Source organism: Manis javanica, chromosome 13 (assembly GCF_040802235.1).
Source record: "Manis javanica isolate MJ-LG chromosome 13, MJ_LKY, whole genome shotgun sequence".
In the NCBI taxonomy this organism is placed as follows: Eukaryota; Metazoa; Chordata; class Mammalia; order Pholidota; family Manidae; genus Manis; species Manis javanica.
The window spans coordinates 10,032,201-10,048,396 of NC_133168.1; the positions used below are offsets into that span (position 1 = coordinate 10,032,201).

The 16,196-nt window shown below is 38.6% G+C and overlaps 1 long non-coding RNA gene across 2 annotated transcripts in view; it reads right to left on the bottom strand.

Annotated features, from left to right (window-relative positions):
- Window positions 1–16,196, bottom strand: part of LOC140845754 (uncharacterized) — a 708,702-nt gene that overhangs the window by 687,881 nt on the left and 4,625 nt on the right. For both annotated transcript variants that reach the window (XR_012124624.1, XR_012124625.1), the window contains exon 2: window positions 5,719–5,926. This is a non-coding gene — a long non-coding RNA (uncharacterized lncRNA). The remainder of the gene's footprint in view (window positions 1–5,718; window positions 5,927–16,196) is intronic.

The window sequence follows — 16,196 nt, forward strand, 5'->3', positions numbered from 1 at the left end:
AGGTCTATCTCCACACCAGTGGTTCTCACCCAGTGGCCATCGTGCCCCACAGGGGACATTTGACATTGTCTAGAGACATTATTGATTTTCACAACTGAAGGAAGGCTGCTATAGGCAGAGGCCAGGGATGCTGTCAAACTATTCAACACACAGGACAGCTCCCCACAGCAAAGAATTATCAGACCCAAAATGTCAATAGTATAGTAATGATCTCAATTAGCACCTAGATCTTAGTTTCTAATAAAAGGAACCAGGGCTCCTTGGACAAAAGGTTGATTCTAGGTCTGGGGCAGGAAATACACAAGGTGAGCCTAGAGCATCTCATAGTGCTAGAAAGTAGGAAGAACCCTAAAAACAGCAAATACCAACAATGGGGGCATGTCCAAAGGGCACAGGAACCATCTGAAAGAGCTTCCAATGGCTCAAGTTGGAAGTATTTGAACAATAAATACACAATGTAGTATATAACCCAGAGTATAATAGATACCCATGAGTCCAAACCGATATAAATATTGAAAAATAAGTGGAGAAGAGACAAATCTTCTTTGCAGAAGAATTCCAAATAATTTAGGCAGCCCAATCCTGAAATGCGGGCTGCTCATAGTCACTTCCATAGTGGGGAGTTGTAGGGGTTGGGGGAAGGGCGGACTCCAGGTAATAACGTTATAGTGGAGAAACTTAATGTAACACTACCTAAGCTTGGCGATCAAGGTTAACATTAACAATAATAAGTCATGCTAATCAGGTATGTGCCCTAACTCCAGTCTAATAATGAAAAAAAAAAATCAGACAAATTCCAATAGAGGGACATTCTACAAAACACTCACAAGACTCCTCAAAACTGTCAAGACTATCAAAAAGAAGAAAAGTCTGCGTCTGTCACAGCCAAGAGAAGCCCAAGGAGATATGAACACTGAATGTAATGCGGTATCCTGGATAGTATCCTTGAACAGAAAAAGGACTTAGGTAAAAACTAAGGAAATCCGAATAGAGCATGAAGTTTAGTTTATAATAATATATCAATTGATGGGTTTACTGATTGTAACAAATGTACCATCCTAACGTAAGATGTTAGTAGGAGAAACTGGGTATGGAGTATCTTCGCAATATTTCTGTAAGACTGTTCTGAAAAATAAAATGTATTTACTTTTTAAAAAGTCTGTAGTGTCCGGGTAAGATTCCTCAAGGGAGGAACAACCTAAGACAGGCACAGTCGCAGGGGGGCCATCAGGTGAGAAATTGGGGATCAACAGAGGTGAGGCTCAGAACCTCACCCCCCCTGCTTTGAGAGAAATCTTCTGCATCCGTGGATGTTTTGCTGCCCTTGTCTAGCCTGGATTAATACTTAGTCCATAGGCACAGACCTGATCATCTACATTTGCCCTCTTACAGCACTAAACTATGTTTTCTACCTTTATCTTGCATCTACCTACCACTTCAGCATTTTATTAAAAATAAAAATAATAATAATAATAAAGGGAGAAATGTGGGATCAACATATAAATCAAGTATAAAAATCAAACAAATATTCATATTTGACCTGATTGTTTATAGGTCATAATGCGTGATCAAAACCGAAAGTTTCTGTGATGAATGCCCTTGCACTGTTCACCATGTAAGAATTTATTCACTGTGTAAGAATTCGTTCACCATGTAAGAGCTTGTTCGTTATGCTTCAGAAGATTGGAGACTGACGAGAATTAGGCTTGAGATGGATTAATGATTGTACATTGAGTATTGACCCCCCTATACTGAATTTTATTGTTGTTAGCAACCATTTGATCAATAAATATGAGAGAGAGATGCCCTCTCAAAAAAAAAAAAAAAAAGTCTGTAGTGTCAAAGTTGTGACATCTTGCCCCAAACATAAGCTTCTCAAAGGCAGAAGTTTTTTGTGCATGCTTACAGGCTAATGGTGGTAGCACATCCTTAAAGATGACCCGCTATGAACCCTGCCTCCCAGAATTCATACTCTTTTGGATTCCTCTCTATTTGAACCTGGGCTGGCCCTATGACTTGCTTTTGACTAAAAGAGTGCAGCGGAAGTGACACTGTGTGACTTGTAGCTTTCACCTAGGTCTCTTGCAATGCTTAGGAAAGGCAGTCACTGGAAAAGAAGTCAGAATACACAGAAATCTCCATACTATCAAAAAGCCTGATCTATCAAACAGGAAACCCTGTAGAGAAAGGGATGGGGAGAGAGAGAGAGGAAAGAGAGATGTCCAGCCAGCTCCACACTGTTGCATCCACCCCGGCAGAGGCACCCAGACACGCGGATGGGGAACCCACATTTGACACCAAGCACACTCACGCCTACAGAGGACTGTATTCCCAGCCCTCTTTTGCCTGCAGTAATGTGAGAGAAACCAGACAAGAACTATTCAGATGAGTCAGATTTACCCACAAAATCATAATAAACAGCAGTGAATCACTGGTTTAAATTAAGACACTAAGTTTAGCGGTAGCTTATTATAGATCAATAAATCAGTGCCTTTTACTTAGTGGGTATTCCAGAACAATGAGAAAGGAACTTCTGTATTGTGGGAAAAAAAATAATGGTAGGATTCCTTGTAACATTTTAGATCATTTCCATTAAAAAAAAATTCTTTCAGTTGGTAAATTCAATAAGATAATGAGTTTTGCCATCAGGTATAAAAAAGGTAAGAAAAAGAAATGTAGCTAATAAATAACATAGTAAAGCTAAAATGGGTTGGAAAGAGAGAAGAATAAAGGTGGAAAAAAGCAGATTATTTGTGATTTATTCTGGACATAAATTTTAAAGTACATATTTTCAACTTTAATATGTTCACAATGACTTTAAGATTTACTGAGTGCTAGGTATCTTTATATGTAGTATTAGCCTCACAAAATTATATGAGGTATATACTATTTTAACTCCCAATTTTACAGGTGAGGAAAGTGTCTCAAAGTCGCTAAGTTACTTGCTCAAGCTCAGCCAACTAGCACATGTGATCAGGATTTGTACTTTGGCTGTCTGACTCTAGAGCCCATTCTCTTGGCTTAGTGTAGTAGACAAGATACACATAAATAAAATAACCAAATTGTTATAAATAACATATAATATTGTATATGGATATATATTAGTAATATACAAGTATACTGTATTAATTAGTCTATACTTATTAATAAAATAAGTAATATATAACAGTAAATACAAACCGTTTTAAGTTCTATAAAGCAAAGTGCAGGATGCTATGATTACAAAACAGATACCTCACATAGTTTGGGAGTTTGGGAAGGCTGTTAAGGGGTTGAGGTCCATGAAACAGAAAAAGACAGAGATGAAAACAGGCATATGATTAGCTGTTGTTCAAGTGTTTTTCTGAGAAACTTTATTTGTAAGGCCCCCAGAGATGAATTCTCTGGAAGTCACCAGCATGCTAATGGTGGAATGTCAGAGTCTGGAGGTGTGAGCAGGGAAGCACTGAAAGAGAACTGACTTCATTATGCTTTTATTTAAAAAAATAAATCCTCAAAAATTGACCAAGCTTGTGGTCTCCATTTCCCCTCCTTCCATCCCCTCTTGACCCACTCCCTAGAGCTTCTGTTATCATTCCTCTGAAAAAGCTCTTAGTCACCAATGCACCCCACGTTGCCAAATCTACTGGTCAAGTCTCAGTCTTCATTCTTTCAAGCTACCAGCAGTATTTGGCAGAGCTGACCATCCTCCTTGAAACTCTTTCTACATTAGGCTTCCCAGATTCCACACTCTCCTGGGAACTGTGTGTTTCTCCTACTTTACTGTCTGCTCTACTCCTTTGTGTTCTTTAGTGGAGCGTGGTCTCATCCCTGAGCTCTGAATGATGAAACGCCCGAGGGCTTAGCCCTGGAATTCGTACTCTTCCCCATCTCCACTGTTGCCCTAAACAATCCCATCTAATATCATGGCTTCAAATACCATCAATATGCTGGCAACTCTCAAATGTATATCTCTACCTAGACCTGACTTCCTGAACCCAACTGTCTGCTGACTGTCTCCATTTAGATAGATAGGTGAGCAGATTTGGGTACTAAGCTCCCCAGATTCAAGTCCTAACTTTGCCTTGTACTCGTTGGGGCGAGGGATATATAACATCTCCGTGCTTCGTTTTCCTCAACTGCAAAGTGGACACAATATTATTAATCTATCTCACAGAGTCGCTTAAATGAGCTACTATGGCTCTGGAATATGTTCTGGAATGCTCACTAAGTAAAAGGCATATTCAAGTGGCTTACTGTTTGCTGCACATAGGCATCCAAAAATAGAATTCCTCCTCTTTGTGACTTCATCTCACTCAATGGTTTCTCCAGTCACCCAAGTCTTTAAGCCAAAAATTTACTCAAGCAAAAAATAAAACACTTGTCTCTCACAACTCACTTCTGTCCTGTCAGCCACTCCTGTCACTACCGCTTACAAATACATCTTCACTATATCACACCACTTCTACTTCCAAGCTAAGTTCCCTGGAGAGTCTCACTTCCACACTTACCCCATAGGATTTATTCTCCCCACTGCAGCTGGAACGATTTGGGAAGACTTGAGTATTACTCCTCTGCTCAAAACTCTCCAGTGGTTTCCCACAATGCTTAGAGCAAGTAAAAACCAAAGGCCTTATGGACAACGGGATCTGGCCCTCCCCAGCACATGCGCCCTTTTGGTCTCATCATTTACCGCCCTCCCATTCTTACTCACTCAGACCCAGCAGCATAAGGAAAGCTTTGAAAACTGACAAGACGTTCACCCACAGAAAGTGAAATAAAATACACAGTTTGGACCTAACGCCTAAAAGAACCCTTCCCCTTCAAAGAACAAAACAAAACATGATTTGGAGGATATTAAAAGTAGTCCAAAGTCTCCTAAAAATGAAATTGTAGAGTATATAACCCAAAATTAGTAGACATGTAAAGAACCAGGAAAATCTGACCAAATTTAAGGGAAAATACAATCAACCGACACCACTCTTGGAAAGACCAGATATTAAAATTATCAGACAAGACACTAAAACAGCTATTACAGGCATACCCTAGATGTATTGTGGATTCAGTTCCAGACCAATGCAATATAGCAAATATTACTATAAAATGAGTCAAATGAATTTTTTTGATTTCCCAGTGCATATAAAAGTTATGGTAGCCTATTATGTATGCCAATAGTCTTAGGTCTAAAAAACGTACATATCTTAATTTAAGAAACTTTATTGCTAAAAAATGCTAGCCATCATCTGAGCTTTCAGTGAATCATAATCTTTTTTCTGAAGGAGGGTCTTGACCCAGTGTTCATAACTGCTGACTGATCAGGGTGGTGGTTGCTGAAGGCTGTGGTGGCTGTGGAAGTTTCTTAAAATAAGACAACATGAAGTTTGCTGCATTAGTTGACTTTTTCTTTCACAAATGATTCCTCTGTAGCATGTAATGCTGTTTGACAGCATATTACCCTCAATAGAACTTCTCAAAATTGGAGTCAGTCTTCTCAAGCTCTGCTGCTGCTTTATCAAATAAGTTTACATAATACTCTAAATCCTATTTTGTCATTTCAACAATATTCACAGCATCTTCACCAGGAGACTCTATCTCAAGAAACCACTCTCTTTGCTCTTCCATAAGAAGTAACTCCTCATCTGTTTAAGTTTTATCATGAAACTGCAGCAATTGAGCCTTATCTTCAGGCTCCACTTTTAATTCTAGTTATCTTGCTGTTTCCCCCTTATCCGCACTTACTTCCTCAACTGAAGTCTTGAACCTCTCAAAGTCATCCATGAGGGTTGGAATCAATTTACTTCAAACACTGTTCATGTTGATATGTTGTCCTCTTCCCAGGAATCATTACAGTTCTTATTGTCATCTATACGGTGCATACTTTCCAGAAGGTTTTCAATTTACTCTGGCCAGATCCGTCAGAAGAATCACTATGTATTGCAGCTTTAGCCTTTAAAAATGAAGGAACAAAATAGCAATAGACTCACAGACATTGAGAAGGGACTAGTGGTTACCAAGGGGGAGGGGTTGGGGTGGGTGCAGTGGAAGGGTGAAGAGGATAAAGGGGCACAATAATTTGCACTCACATCATAAGTTGTTCCCCGGGATGGTGGTATAGCATAGAGAATATAGTCAATGATTCCGTAACATCTTTCTACATTGATAGATAGTAACCGCACTAGAGGGGGTGAAGATTTAATAATATGAGTAACTGTTGAACCACTGTGCTATGTAGTTGAAACCAACATAAGTTTGTATATCAATGATAATTCAACAAAAAAATTAATTTTTAAATAATAATACTTGAAAGTTGAAATTACTCTTTGATCCATGTGCTACAGAATGGATGTTGTATTAGCAGGTATAAAAAACCATTAATCTCATTGTACATCTCCAACGGAACTCTTGGATGGCCATGGACATTGTCACTGGGCTGTAATCCTTTGAAAGGATTTTTTTTCTGAGCAGTAGGTATCAACAGTGACATTTAAAAAGTCAGTAAACCATGTTGTAAACAGATGTACTGTCATCCAGGCTTTGTTGTTCCATGTATAGAGCACAGCAGAGATGATTTATCATAACTCTTGAGGGCCCTAGGATTTTCAGAATAATAAATAAGTATTGGTTTCAACATAAAGCACAGCAGAGATGATTTATCATAACTCTTGAGGGCCCTAGGATTTTCAGAATAATAAATAAGTATTGGTTTCAACATAAAGCCACCAGCTGCATTAGCCGCTAACAAGACCATCAGCCTGTCCTTCGAAGCTTTGCAGGGAGGCACTGAGTTCTTGTAGCTATGAAATCCTGGGTGGCATTATCTGACCCCCAATAAAAGTAATCAAGAAATCAATAACAGAAAGATACATGAAAAATCCCAAGTATGTGAAAATAAGCAACACACTGATGAAAACTTATAGGTCAAAGAGGAAGTATCAAGAGAAAATGAATATTTTTAACTAAGTGAAAATGAATATATGTCAAAATTTGTGGAATGCAGCTAAGCACCACTTAGAGGGAAATTAATAGCACTAAATGCTTTTATTAGAAAAGAAGAAGGTCTCATTCAATAATCTAAACTTTCATGTTAAGAAACTAGAAAAAAAGAAAAAATTACAACCAAAGTAAACAAAAGGAAATAAATAACAGAGATAAGAGCCAAGATATGGGAGCAGCCTAACTGTCCATCAGTAGATGAATGGATAAAGAAGATGTGGTACATATATACAATGGAATACTATTCAACCATAAGAAAGAAACAAATCCTACCATTTTCAACAACTTGGATGGAGCTGGAGGATATTATGCTCAGTGAAATAAGCCAGGCAGAGAAAGACAAGTGCCAAATGATTCCCTCATTTGTGGAGTATAATAATGAAGCAAAACTGAAGGAACAAAATAGCAGCAGACTCACAGACTCCAAGAAGGGACTAGTGGTTACCAAAGGGGAGGGGTGTGGGAGGGTGGGTGGGGAGGGAGGGAGGGAGAAGGGGACTGAGGGGTATTATGTTTAGTACACATGGTGTGGGGGATCATGGGGAAAACACTGTAGCACAGAGAAGGCACACAGTGACTCTGTGGCATCTTACTACACTAAAGGACAGTGACTGCATTGAGGTATGGGTGGGGTGGACTTGATAACATGGGTAAATGTAGTAACCACATTGTTTTTTCATGTGAAACCTTCATAAGAGTGTATATCAATAATACCTTAATGAAAAAAAAATTTTTTTAATAACAAAGATAACAAAAATTAATGAAATTGAAGAAAAGGAAAACAATAGAGACAAGCCACATACTAGGAAAGAATAATTACAAATCACATATATTATAAGACATTTCAAAAAGAACTCCTATGGCTCAATACCAAAAAACCAAATGGGCAGAGGACCTACATGGACATTTTCCAAAGAAGAAATACAAATGGCCAACAGGCACATGAAAAGATACTCCACATCACTACTCATCAAAGAACTGAAAATCAAAACCACAATGAGATATCACTTCACACCAGTCAGAATGGCCACTATCCAAAAGACAAGAAATAGCAAGTGTTGGCAAGAATGTGAAATAGGGAAACCTCCTACTCTGTTGGTGGGAGTATAAATGGGTGCATCCACTAAGGAAATTATGGAGGTTCCTCAAAAAACTAAAAATAGAAATACTATATGATCCATTAACTCCACTTTAAGAAATTTACCTGAAGAAAACAAAATCTCTGATTGAAAAGAGTAAATTCACCCCTATGTTTATTGCCACAATATTTATAATAGCCAAGATATGGAAGCAACCAAAGTGTCCATCAACAGATGAATGGGTATAGAAGAGGTGGTACATATACACAATGGAATATTATTCAGCCATGAAAAAAGATAGAAATCCTGCTATTTGCAACAACATGGATGACCAGGAGGGTGTTATGGTAAGTGAAATAAACCAGGTGGAGAAAGACAGATACCATATGATTTCACTTATATGTGGAATCTATAAACAAAACAAAATAAAATGAACAAAAGAGCAACAGACTCATAGACACTGAGAAGTGACTGGTGGTTACTATGTTGGGGGAGTTGTAGGGGGTGGGTGAAATAGGTGAAGGGGACAAAGATGCACAAAATCTCAGTCATACTATGAATTAGTCGCAGGGATGAAAGTATAGCATAGAGAATACAGTCAATAGCTCTGTAACATCTTTCTATGTTGACAGAGTTACTGCACTAGTTGGAGTCAGGATTTAATAATGTATATAACTGTTGAGTCACTATGTTGTATACTTGAAACTAGCATAATATTGTATATCAAATATACTTTTATAAAAAAAATAGAGGGCTCAACACATGAGAGCAGATGAAGTTTTAACAGAGAGACAAAATTTGGAATAATTCTACAAGAAAATCCCATACCCTCCCCTAAACCCCCTGAGAAGAAAGAACCTTTCAGGCAATCTAGTGTTATCTCCTCAAAGCTGACTTAGGGTGAGATCCCACTCTCCCCTAGGAGGTGGCGAGATGGTAGGAATACAAAAGAACTCAGTTGGAGAACCTGTACACAGCCAAACTACAGTTTGTCTTTGAGTCACTTTGCAAACCACCTCCAAGGTAGATGAGCCACAGGAAACGAAAGGAGATACTGGATCTCTTAAAACTCTCTCGTTCAAGGATGAGGGAACCCATCTGTCTGTGTAAGGGCTTTGTAAGTTCCAGAACTGAATGAAACTTATGTTCTGTCTGAGAAATAGACAACATAGATGACTTGGCTCTCCAACAAATAATTAAAGCAAAATTGAAAACAAATAAACTAGCCTAAAAAAGCCCTATCCCTGATATCTAGAATAAGGTAGCTACTGTTGCAAGTAAGTAGAGCAAGACTCTCCATTTCCTAACTCTAACCCAGTGTTTACCAGAAAGCAGAGAATTCAGTAGGAGTAAATAGGAACTTATTTCAAATTATTAACTGCTGTATGCTAAAGAAACTTGTTCAAACTTTCATCAGTTGTCTACGTACTTCAAACAAAAGGAAAAGGCAGATATTTACAACTATTGTTAATTATTAAGGAATAAGGCACTTCAAATATAATACAATAAAATATCAAAATAGTTTAAAGCAAAAAGACATTCACCAAAGAACATATATGAATAGCCAATAAAGACATGAAAAGATGACCAAAATCATTAGAGCAAAACAAATTAAAACTACTTCATATCCACAAGAATGACTAAAATAAAAAAAGGTGACAATAGCAAATGTTGACAAGCATGTGGAAAAATTAGAACCTTTGTACATTGATGGCAGAAATACAAAATGATGCCATATGAAAAACTGAAACCTTTATATATTGATGGTAAAAACACAAAATGGTGCAGCCACTTTGAAAAATAGTCTTTCGTTTTCTTAAAATGTTAACCATAAACGTATGTTAGGATCCAGCAATTCTATTCCTATAACAATTTTACTCAGGAGAAATGAAAGCACACATCCATACATAAAGCTTGCTCACAAATGTTCATAGCGGCTCTATTTAGAATGCCCAAGAAATGGAAATAACAAAAAGAAACATACTACTGATACATACAACATGGATGAACCCCAAATGCATTATGCTAAGTAGAAGGCACTGTATCAAAAGGCTGAATACAATATAATTCCATTTATGTGCATTCTGGAACCAGCAAAAATACAGGGACAGAGAACAGATCAATGGTTGTCAGGAGTCGGGGGAGGAGGAAGGATGTTTTGACTGCAGTGGTTGTAGGAGGGTATTTGTGTGGGGAGTGATTGAACTATAGGTGTACTAATTTTTATAGTGATTACACAACTCCAGGAATTTTTCAAAACTCATAGAACTGAACAACAGAGTGAATTTTACTATTTACAAATGTAAATTAAAAAATTTTTTAATGTTTATTTATGATTTTTCTTATACATTCAACTATAGAGAATAGAATGGGAAATTTCCCTCCATCCTTTTATTTTGAAAAATGAAATTCAGCTTCATTTGACCTGCAGATCCTACAGAGAACAATTAAAAGGTGATAGCATGTAAATTTTGCCCAAATTAAATCTATCTCAGTCCTCATTTCCTAACATAGTACCAATTCCATACAATTTGGAATTGGTTCCTGCGTATATATTTTCCTAATTGTTTTATATTTCAGATTTTGTTTCTCCGATAGAATTAGAGTTTCCTGAGTGCAGGAACCATGACTTCTCATGCTATTTTAAGTATGACAGTGAAGGAAATATCTTAGTACATCTCAGTAATTCCTTCTAGAATAGAATGAAATAAAATAGAATGGATGTTACCTGTTGGATAAACTAAAGTTATGGAATAACAAGGTCCCCTATACCTTATCTTCCAATTCTCAGATAATAAACCTGAGACTCAAGAGAGTTTACAAAACTTGTCCAAGATTATGCAGTTAGAAAATGCAGAATGTGGGATTCAAATTCATGTATACTGATCCATGAACTCACTCTCCTTTAAGCAATGATCTCCACTCCATCCATCCCACAACCCAGCAGAGCTTAACTGACACAGCCTCTGGACACTGTAATATCTAAATACCAAGAAGAGGCTATAGTATTTCACAGATTCCCTAAGTCTCTGCTTCTAAAGGAAGTTCAAAGGATTAGATAGCAATCAGAACTCTCTTAAAATTAACAGTTATCATATTTTGGGGAAAGGAAACTAACCTATGGAGCCAAAAGTTCTGGCTCCTCCCCTGTCCAGATCTGTGTCATGGGAAATCCGTAAGATTCAGCTTCCTAAAATTGGAAAATTAGGGCAGGGTGGCTCTGAGGTAGAGATTAACATGCAAAAAGTTTTCTAAGGAGTAGTCTTGGAACAACCACTTGGGGAAGGAAAGTAGGACAGGGCAGAGGAAGATATTGGGTTGAATGTAATCTCCATGAGGCCTCAGCCACCTGATGGAAGCTCTGAAGTGGGGATGACCCTTCACTGTTATCTCAAGGTAGGGTAGGAGGGAAGACCAGGTATTTATACCTTCATGCCATTGTAAATGGATGTCAGATGCACCTATTTGGGCCAGCAGGTTTCTTTACTCAAAATAATTCTGAGAAAGGCTGATAGTCAAGAGCTGACAGCAGCACTTCAGGAAATGGCGAAGTAAGTCTTTTGTTCTGAAAGGGGAATCTGCGTGGCACACCAGAGTGTCCCACATAGTGACTTCTAAAGCACCTTCCTACTCCGGTGCTCGAAGTCTGAGAATGATGGCATCATAAGGATGAGCCAGAAAACGAGGCCAGGTGAGAAAATTATAATGTCTTCTTCTCACTTATATCCCACAGAAAACAGGTAACTAAAAGATACTGGGGGGAACAATGTGTAAAGTAAGAATAGTAAGCCACTTTTACTTATAACAGCTGGCTTTCAGAGAGAAACTTCTAGAGCTCCACAGAAAGTAATGCCTTTAAGTAGACATTATTTAACAAACTTACTAATTAATATAATTCAGAGGTTGGCAATTATTTTTAATAAAGGGCCAGATAGTAAGTATCCTAGTGGCTGTGGACCATACATTCTTTATTATAACCCTCAGCTTTGCACTTATAATGAGAAAGCAGTCTTGGACAATATATTAACTAGTGGTTGTGTTAAAGTTACAATAAAACTTTACTTAGAAAACAGGTGGCAGGCCAGATTTGGCCCACAGTCTGTCATTTGCTGACTGATATTAACAAATATAACTGAATGCTAGGAAATTTAACTCAGTCACTTTTGGATGCCATAGAGCACCATGCAGACTCCAAACGATTATGTGAGTCTCATGTGAAAGAGGATTTAACTGCTTTCTTGTTAAGCTACTTTCATGCTGAATTTTCTGACACTTACACCTGAACCCAACTCAAACGATTATAGAAATTTACTTCAGATCAAGTGATCAAAGAAGGCTTCTATGAGGGAGAAAGGTTTTACTCTCTGTAACTTAGTGCTGTAACAAAATAAAACCTGCGGCTGCTGTGGGGGGCAACTGCCAGTTCTCTTATTCATTTTAATTTATCCTCTAATTTTAGTCAGAATAAAGACTGTCTTTTCCAACTTGCCTAACTGGAGGCTAAATGTGACAGACCTAAGCTAAGAACAAGAAAGTACTGAAGTGGGCCAGAAATTGGGTGAAATGCATAGGCACAGGTGAGAGTGGATATTACTGTTTCCAAAATATGCTCTATGATACAGTATGTGTAAACAGACAGTAAGAGCAGTTTCTAGACTTTAGCTTTAAAGGTCACTCTTCCCCCTTTCTTTCCTTCTTGCCAGCTGCAATATACATGTGCTGGCTGCAACAGGAACAGCCCTCCTGGACCATAAGATGAACTTTAAAAAGGCCACATGTTGCGGAGATACAAGATATAAGGATCCTGGCATCACGATGCATGTGAGAACTCCAGGTCTGGACAGATAGCATGACTCATGGGAGAGGGAAAGATGCTTTTCTTTGGTAAGCCACAGTTATCCTGAGTTTTATGTCACATCTTCGGCAGCTTTCCCCAACTCAAACTATTACAAAAATGTATGTTAAATTGAGGGAACAAAGATCTCTGAGGGAAAGAGTGTCAGCCAAGATCTCAAAAACAAAAAGGAGCCAGGACTAGAAAAAAGCAAGATGTAAAAACATTTCTGGCATAAGGCATAGCTTGCACGAGCATTTTGAGGCAGAAAAGAATATAGCGTGTGAGAACAGAAAGAAGGTGAGTATGGCCACTAACTGGTAAAAACCGTGGATATTAGTTCAAGAAACAATTGCAGACATAAGAAGGGGTCAAATCACAAACATGAGGTTTTTAGATTTCACCCTAATTGCAGCATGAGGCCACTGAAGTGTTTTATGCAAGGAAGAGATTTGATCCACCCTGTACCTCCCCTCGGCAGCTGCGGATGACTGCCCCCTAGTGCCTGACTTCCGGTGCAGGGGGCCCTCCTCCCAGCAGCCTTCCTGTTGATGTCACATGATCCCTCCCAGAAGTCCTCTTGGACCAACTTCCTCCCAAGCAAGACACCTCAGGTCTGGCTCCCTCCCTCAGGACACACTTGCATGCGCCCTGGTAGCTGCGTCCCTTCACAGCACTCTCTTCTTGCACTGCCACCACAGAGCCACGTCAGCCAACCTCTATCCTGTAGATTTATAGCACCCAGCCAGGGACCTGTGCGCCCCAGATGTCAGCGTACACATGTCAGCTTGTCTATGTGGTTCTCTGAAGTTCACCAGCTTTGACTCGGAGAAAGAGGGGGGAAACACTGAGAGCCTTCCACACACAGTCTCTAAAGAAATCCTGTTGAAATTCTAAGCCCTAGTGAATTCCTCTTTATAAACAGACAAAAAAAAGATGATCAGCTAATGCTGATAAAGAGAATTTAGCCCCACCTCCTTTGTAGCAATGGTCTAGCATTTCAGTTAGAATATTAGATATTTTTCTTCGATTGGTGCCTCAGCTGAAACTCCAAGGCTAAGAAAGTACAATTATAACATCTTTCAAAAAAATTTCCCTGCCAAAGATATGAGCATGATTGTTAAACACCAGATGCAACATTGTATTCATTTAGCCAAAAGTATTCTAATGACCTACAATATGCAGGCACTATCCTAGATGCTGAAGACACAATAATGGACAAATCTTAAGTTATAGTATGGTGAGAAGACAGATAGGGGTACAATAACTTCTGTGTTTTTAAAGTATATTATTCTGTATATGTATTCCATGTACAAAAGTTATATGTTCTACTTATGTGACATGAAAATCTGACCCAAGGATGTTAATGGAACAATACTAAAGCATAATAGGGTCATCGGTGTAGTCCTTGCTCAGAAAAGTAGAATGCTGGAAAACCTGGGTTTGTAAGGCAGGCCAGAGAAGACAATGTGAAATAAGCAAAAAGTTACCAGTCTTAGTCAGAAATAGGGCTCAGGATCTATAACTTGGATAAGTGTCAGCAGGAAAGGCGAGAAAAGGATAACTTAAGAAAAAGAAGTTGTCTCCAAAAGCAGAACAGGGTAGGGGGGTATCTTTCTCCCTGGAGGAAGCTGTTTCTAAGATACAAGCAGACACATTTCAGCTCTTCTGCTGCGGCACCTTAAAGGTGATGTCACATGACTATTACTTAAAAATGTGTAAAATAATTTATTTTTCCAGGACATGGTGTTATGATAGGAAGTGACATCACAGAGGTTGTGGTATTAAGTGATGTTTAGGAAGAGAGTAACTCCCTCCAGGTAGAGCCGGGAAAAGGAGTGCTGGCATCTGCCTGCTCAGCTCCCATCCTTTCCCCTGCTGTCAGTGCCCTGCTGCTGCTCTGGAGAACCACCCCTCCCTCATTCCCTGCTGTCCTAGAGGGATTGCAGCTAAGGTGTACTGTTCCCATCCCTTTTCTAAATCTACATAGAACCATTCAGAGATATTAAGAAGCAGGAAGCAAAGGGCACGAACAGTTTCACCTACTAAAGTAAGTGCTTTCCAATTCATCCTCATTCTCACAGTGATATTCTGATAAGACTAGAATTCAGGGGTTGCAAAATGACACCCAGAAAGCCAAGTTAGCCTAGAAATGTGTTTTTCTTGACCAACATATAATTTTTACTAATTTATTTGTATGTCTTTACACAGGGTTTACAACCTGCCGATCACCACAAGCTTCTGCCAGCACTTAGGACTCAGGTAGACATGAAAGCAGGCTGTACTGCTCACACTGTGCTGTGTTGGAAGCTCTACATTTTTAGTGTAATTGCCACAACAAGCTAATAGGTACAAATTGAAAATGAGAAGGCAGCTACTTCTAGTAGCAAAAGAAATAAAGACAGGTTTTGAAATCAGATCTGTCTGCAATATCATCCTAGATCTTTCCCCCACACCTAAAATCCAATTCAATAACACATTCCCCCATTCATGTAATATATATATTTATTGAGTGTTCTCAAGTTAAGGCTTTAAAAGTATAATGTTAAGTAAAAGCAGACATGCTTCCTCTTTTCTTGAAGCTTACATTGTAGTGCAGGATATAAATACATTAAACAATTATATATGCTGATGTAAAATTACACCTGCGGTGAACCATTCCAAAGAGGGCTACATAGGTACCTATAGCAAAGGTATTTGGCATAATTAGGGAGGTCATGGAAGGCTTCCCTGAGAAGGTTTTATGTGAATAGAGATCTGAAGGTTGTGCAGTTGTATGAAGAAGGGGAAGGAGACACAACTGGAGGCAGAGAGAAGAGAATATACACAGGCCCTGTGGGAGGGTAGGAGGCACTTAAAGGAGACCAGTATGGCTGAAGCACATGCAATAAAGGTAGGTTTGGTCATTGTTAAGTCAGCTACAGGTAGTTAGGAATCAAACATTCAAATTCTATCATACATTCTCTGGTCCTGAATGTTGTTGAAGAAAACCCAGAAACTATGTTAACTGAACTCTTAATTTTTTATCACAAATCTCAAATAGTCACTCAACACTCGAGACATTCCTTCTAAAACTTCCCTAATAAATACACTTTTTTATTCACCAATGTGACCAAAACACATCTTTTCTCTCCCCAAATCTCTACCAACCACTCTCTCCTTTCACTTATAGTTGAGGTATTATAGAGAAAATAGATGAAAACAAAAAGCACTTCATCTACCAACCACCCAGGTCATCAGCATCAGCTATCTTTATCTGCATACCCTTCACTCTCCCTGTTAAAAGAAAATTGTCCTTGATCCGATTAGAG